This window comes from Priapulus caudatus, unplaced genomic scaffold (genome assembly GCF_000485595.1).
Source record: "Priapulus caudatus unplaced genomic scaffold, Priapulus_caudatus-5.0.1 Scaffold26, whole genome shotgun sequence".
NCBI classification, from domain to species: domain Eukaryota; kingdom Metazoa; phylum Priapulida; class Priapulimorpha; order Priapulimorphida; family Priapulidae; genus Priapulus; species Priapulus caudatus.
Genome location: NW_014577087.1, coordinates 1,138,305 through 1,145,804, shown reverse-complemented (window position 1 = coordinate 1,145,804; position 7,500 = coordinate 1,138,305).

Genomic DNA, 7,500 nt, shown 5'->3' with positions numbered 1-7,500 from the left:
GCAATAGCAATCAAGCAGGCAGCAGTAGCAGTAGCAGGCAGTAGTAGTAGGCAGCAGCAGCGCAACAGGCAGCAGCAGCAGCGTGCAGCAGCAGTAGTAGCAAGCAGCAGCAGCGCCGCGCAGCAGCGAGCAGCCAGCCGTAATTTCCGCGGTGGCCGCAGCCAGCGCTGATCCAACTGCCAATAAGCCCGTGTTTGGCAACCACAGTTATTGCCCGTGGATCTATGTGACACACGCGCAACAAACAGACGACGAGCGTCAAGTAAGATGCAATATTCCCTCGGGGTGGACGTAAGGTGGTAACGTACCCTGCCACCAATACCCCCCACCAGCCCCCGTAGGACGTGTAACTATAGACGTGCGCGCGGTTACTTCTCTCTCCGCTAACTCCGTCGCGGCGGCTTTGGTTTTGTCGCTAGAAACACGCGCCCGTCTATAGCTTGATCGAGTTCGAAGCGCGCGCACCGGCGCATCCCTGGCGAGCACGGGCCCTGAAATCCCACAGCGATGGATGGCATGAGGAGAGGGAGGACAGCCAAACGATTGTGACAGCGAGGCGCTTTGCATGCAGCGCAGCAGATACAGAACCGCTATTAGACCGACAGCGATGCATTCGAAATATTACATTATTTAACAGAAAGAACTCGCCTCACACCACCCGCAACGCGGACTGGTGCTTGTTGTTGTTAAGTACGCGCGGAGAAAATGACACGGTGTTTGTGACAAAGCCGGCGAGTGCTCACAACTTGTCAGCACTTGTATGCACCGATCGTGTAAAGTGAACGCGCGCGGCACACGCCGGCACCGCAGCCTGTGCATGCATCGCGTTCGTGTGAGTACAGGCGCGCGTGTCGCGCGAGCACCGCTGTGTTATGCCGCGTTCGCTGTGGTGCACGCGCGCGGTATACGCGCAGCACCGCGTTGTTCATCGCGACGCTGTTCGTGTGAGCTAGTACATGCGCGCGGCACACGCGCACGTGCTGTGCACTCACGCGTTCGTGTGAGTACACGCCACGTGCAGCAACGCGCATCGCGTAATCATGCACGCGTGCGCGCTATGGCTTGTGAAATCTCTCCGCCGTCTTGCCTCCAGCACTCCCAGGGTATAACTGCCGAGGTTCAAAGTACTGTCTTACAATAATATATATGCGTGAAATTAACCTCGATTACCATATGCGTAATGGAGTGCTGCGATGGCTGCTGATGATACGCGTGTGGTGGTGTGTGGTGGTGCTGATGCTGCTGCTGCTGATACTGCTGCTGGCTGCTGCTGCTGCTGCTGCTGCTGCTGCTGCTGCTGCTGCTGCTGCTGCTGCTGCTGCTGCAATACTGCTGCAGCAGCGTTGTTAATAATAAAACACCTACATGGCATGCTGACAGAGAAAGGGGGAAAGAGTCGCTATCGCGAACACACCTTTATAACGCCTTTGACGTTAGGTCAGTGTTAAAGATCAGGGCTGGGGTCGTGTCAGAAGCATTTTAGTCGTAATATTACTTTAGGTCGTAACTCTTCCCCTGTGTTGTGAATCACACGAATCATTATCGCTGAGTTACGATGTTTCTGGCACCGTCCCATAATAATCACCGAATGGTTTACCACAAATACGTATTTAACTCGAGTTTACGATGAATTGATGTCACCTGTCATTGTTGGACGTCTGAATGCCACGCATGAAACGCGTTGTCGTGTAAATGTCAAATATGAAGGTCGAATCGATCCTACTACTAATCGTTTAAATTAATCTCTAACTTTAACTGATGATCTAATGTTCGTGAAATCGTCAGCCGATATGAAAGCTCACGCGCGTCTCGCACCTGATTACTTTGCGGGGGGGGGGTATATAGTTATATGTGTATGTAAAGTAATGTCTGTTCGGTTTATAAGAACGACCTGTTATATATACACACACACACACGCACACACACGCACACACGCACACACACAACACACGCACACGCACGCACACGCACACGCACACACACACACACCACACACACACACACACACACACACACACCACACACACACACAGCACACACACACACAACACACCCAGTGACGCAGGAAGGCGGCCATGGGAGCCGTCTGTTTGCAGAGTAGAAGGACAACACGGAATAAGTTGTCATCTCATTTGTGAGCGTCAACTCCTTGTGTCTCTCGGTCGCGCTGGCCTGCTCGCGACGCGCTTGCAATTTATATTTGCCATAACCGAGCGCAAATATTGTCCTTACATAGTCAAATGATAGCATGGTTCAAGTCAAACAGTTGGGATAAAATATTGAACTTTAACAATGTCTCAAACCTACGCCTTACGTCCCAATACATCTTGTCGTTTGATTAATCGCTTAAGTATACGTATACGTATATATATATATATATATATATATATATATATATATATATATATATATTATATATTATATATATATATATATATTGTGTGTGTAGGGGGGGTATGTGCGTGTGCGCGCGTGTGTGCGTGCGTCAGCTGAGTCGGCGCGCGTAAGTGTGCATGTGCGTGAACATGTGTTGCGTGCGTGCGCGCGGAGTGTTACGTGCGTGTGCGCGCGTGCGCTCGCATATAAGTGGTACGTGCGTGTGTGGGTGCGTGTGTGCGTACGCGCGGGCGTATGTGTAAATGTGTTTGTATGTGTGCGTGGGCGAACAGAGAGAGGATCAGCTATTGTTTCGCCCACCGCGTCACCGTATAGCCGATGACTCCGCATCACGCTCGCTCCCCGTGACTTACGAGCCAGACTACACGCCCGAAGCCGGCATGTTTACACAGCGAGCAGCCTGATCTCATCTGTAAGAGTCATCCCCCTTGTCTCCCGTTTGACGTATTGTGATTACTGCCGTCGCCTGCGTGTCGCCCTGCCGTGTACGGCCCGTCGATGCAAGGCTACGGTCGGCTAGCATGTAACGAAAGCACCACACGCACGCACGCGCACACACGCCTTACACACACCGCGCGCGCGCGCACACACACACACACACACACCACACGCACGCGCGCGCGCACACACACACACACACACACACACCACACACACACACACACACACCACACACACACACACACACACACACACACACACACACACACACCAACTATATATATATATATATATTATATATATATATTATATTATGGCTTTCTCTATCGCGTGAGATTTTCACTGTGATGTGAGTGCAATGATGAAGTTGATTATCTGACATGTTGATAGTCATGATGACGATAGGTTAGGCGTAGAAGCGTAACTCTAGATTCGCATTGAAAATTAACGGATTTAATTGAAACCTTGCAACATATTTCTCACAATTACATATAATTGATATCTGTGTATAATGTGTATATATGTATGTCTGACTGTTTCCGTCATACATTGATATTTGTTACAAACACTGTAGGGTTTCCACAAGTAAAGTATGTGCCAGTAAGTACGAGAATAGCATGAATCAATACTTTGTATAGCTTTGCCCGACATCTTACATATTTGATGTCTTTTACGTGTACGATATTATATATATATTATATAATATATATATATATATATAATATTATATACATATATATATGCATGATGAAAGAATGGACTGTGTACACAAGATACACGCTGAATTACGTTTTACATTCATATTGGCACAAAAAAAATTCACGTACAGAGTTAAGCGTCGACGCTGCCTCTCTGACACGCTGGGCAGCCTTTTTAAGTGACAAATGCCATATCGAATTTATCCACTCCTTATATTTTAATCACGCTACAGATATAGAAGAGGCTATGTGTCGAAGCAACGACTCGATGATCAACTTGTTACGGTTACGGAACGAGCTTGTAAATTCTTTACACTGGAGACGAGAGAGATGACAACAATGAAGAGTTCATGGCACATAGATATTCTATACGCGCGTACATAATTTTCCGACTAGCGTGATTACTTATTACACACTTGCACGAGCAGGCTTCGGACGAACAATATGCGTTTGTATTCATCATAAGCTGGCCTTCGTAACTGTTCGTTTTAGTTATTGCCTTTGTTCCGTGAGGGTTTTTTGTTCCCTCTTGCATACGCATGAGGTTTTTGTTTCCTCTGCCAGTACGCATTCTCTCACGCTCTCTCTCACACACCACTCGTCTCTCTCTCCTCTCTCGCGCTCCCTCTTCTCTCTCTCTCTCTCTATCTCTCTCCTACTCGCTTGCTCGCTAGCGCGCTCCTTTCTCCCCCAATTTTCCTCCTCTGCCGCCCCTCTCTCTCTCTCTCTCTCTCTCTCTCTCTCTCTCTCTCTCTCTCTCTCTTTCTTGCTCTCCCCCTCGCTATTTGCTTCTCGCTCTCGCTTCCCTCTCGCTCCGCTTCTTTGCTTCTCGCTCTCCCTTGTCTCGCTGCTCTTTGGCCCCTCGTGCGCTCCCCTCCGTTTCTCTGCATATATACACATAAATCTGCAATGATGCACTGCGAGTGTAACACACTGACCGGTGTGTCATCGGCTAATTATTTACTATACAACTAATAAACAAGTTTCGTTAGACGCTACGTCGCTATCCGACATACGATCCATCACTCCAGGCGCATCCGGCAGTTCAACGTATACGAGCGATATTCACTATAATATGTCGAACCTCGGTACACCTGATATGTGCATATTCGACATACACGTATAGAATGCGATTGGGTTGGTGAACATTACGTGGGGCTACGGGGTGAGAAACAGTCGGACGTGGCGTCGGATAATTCTCGAGCCCATGTGTTTTAAACGAACCAATTTGATTTCTGGCAAATCTAGAGACATACGCGTTAATGAGCGGATTTGACATAAACAGAACCCACCTATGTCAATTACGCGCATATATATAGGAGGTGTATCACTATTTGACGCGCTAATAGCTCCTGCATATAGTGAAGTACCTAGAGTAGTTATGCCCCTATATAGGTTAGTGCTCGAACAGTGATACACCTGAACAAACGCATATTATTGTGTTGCAACATGGCCGCTTGTAAAACAGGTTACACTAAAACATGAAAGGAACGGCGAGGATCCTGGCAGTCTAGTTCCATATGCTTCCAACAGGAGAGCTAAACCCGGTGAAACGAAGTACGCCCTACATCTAACAGACATTCTTGCGTGATTTCAAAGACAACTTTCGCGAAATACCTAATAATTAGTGCTAGAAATCTCACGTACACTGCACGTGAGAATCAGGACTCATTTTCTGTGGTATTGACTGTCATTTCTGTTTTTTGATTGTCATACGCATCTCGTTCGAATCACCCGTCGAGATCACTATCCATCCGTGACTAAAACAGATTCTAAACTGTAAAATCTATGGCAATGTTTTACTACAGTATAATATATATATATATATATATATATAGACGCGCGTATACATTGTTGTTTAGCTATCATAACATTTTCTAGAGACCATTTGCGATTAGATAACATCATATAACATATTCGTGACCGTCGCTACCGTATGTGGGAACGTCGATCGTTCTCTTCTACCACCTACCGACTGCTTTCGTGTCATAGCACACATACAGTTTTTTTTTTCAATGTCTATTCCCGCGGTACCAGCCATGCAGACATGAGGCCTCACCAATCTGTATATTCATGTTAGGCTATTTTAGGGACGATGTTTAGTCAGGTTGGCATTCACCTTATCGATACCACCTACCAGAGGGCGCCACTGCCCGCTTTATTGAGTAGATGGCAGCACCTTCGGCCTAATAGACTAGAGGATAGCAATGCTGGATATCACGTGGTACCTATCGCATTTTTTATTGCCTTCGTGTACTTGTATCGATTCAAGACTGCTTGATACCACAGGTTCTCTCTGCCTGTACTCGTACATACACATACATACGGTCAGCCTATACGGAATAACTACTTATTCTATAATTATTGCGCTTCGCAGAGGAAAAGGCCACGTATTGCTGGTGTATTTCGTACAACGCGGATGTGTGTGTCGTCGCGCGTAAAGCGCGCCCGCCCTATACAGTCGGTGGAGGGATGGCGCGTTGTCGCGTGCGTTGACAGCTGAGGTATTACTAGATGATGTTGATCATCATTACTTCGTGTGCACATAGCATCAATTACATGTCGATACCCCGCTGTTGATGATAGCCAGCCGGATTCAAACACTATGGTCGCGTAGCATCCACGCGCATGCATGTATAGTCCCAGTTAATGTTTCAGTGGGTGTTTCATAAACACGCGGGGGGTAATAAGGCGTGCGTCGGTTTATTAATGTCGTCACTACTCGCGCGCCTCACGAAATTACGGCCTCTTCGCCGGTAACGTGTAAATATTGAATTTTAAATTTTAATTAGAAAGATTTTGTCCGGCGATCGTAGCCGCTATTTGCCGACGCACTTATTATGCACGAGCCAATATCGGGCGCTGCGCAGCTGGCCGTGGTGCTGATGCTGCATGCGTGCGGCCCACACATAACCATCGCCGCTCGACTGAAGCTGAGCGGAGAGCAGTAGTAGTAGTAGCAGTAGTAGCAGTAGCAGCAGTAGCAGCAACAGGAACAGTAGTAGTAGCAGCAGCAGCAGTAGTAGCAGCAGCAGCAGCAGCAGCAGCAGCAGCAGCAGCAGCAGCAGCAGCAGCAGCAGTAGCAATAGCATCAGCAGCAGCAGTAGCAGTAGCAGCAGTAGTAGTAGTAGCAGCAGCAGCAGCAGTAGCAGTAGCAGCAGCCGCAGCAGCAGCAGCAGCAGCAGCCGTATATTCCCGCGGTGGCCGCGCCAGCGCTGATCAACTGCCAATAAGCCGTGTTTGGGCAACACATTATTGCCCCGTGGATCTAGTGACACACCGGCAACAAACAAGAGACGAGCGTCAATAAGAATGCAATATTCCCCTCGGGTGACGTAAGGTGCGTACGTACCCTCCACCAATACCCCCACCCACCACCCCCGTAGGACAGTGATAACATAGACGTGCGCGGCGGTTAACTTCTCTCTCCGCTCATCTCCGTCGGCAGCGGCTTTGGGTTTTGTCGCTAGAAACACGCGCCCGTCTATAGCTGATCGAGTTACGAAGCGCGCGCACGCGCATCCCTGCGGCACGGGGCCCTGAACCCACAGCGATGAGTATGCATGAGGAGAGGGAGGGAAGCCAAACGATGTGACAGCGAGCGCTTTGCATGCAGGCAGCAGATAAGAACGCGCTATTGTAGACGACAGCGATGCATCGAAATATACATTATTAACAGGAAAAATCGGCCTCATCCACCACCCGCACGCGCGTGCTTGTTGTTTTAAGTACGCGGGAGAAAATGACACGCGTGTTTGTTGACAAAGCCGGCGAGTGCTCACACTTGTCACACTTGTATGCACGCGATCGTGTGAGTGCACGCGCGCGTGCACACGCGGCACCGCGCTGTGCATGCACGCGTTCGTGTGAGTACACGCGCGCGTGTACGCGCAGCACCGCGTTGTTCATGCACGCGTTCGTGTGAGTGCACGCGCGCGTGTACGCGCAGCACCGCGTTGTTCGT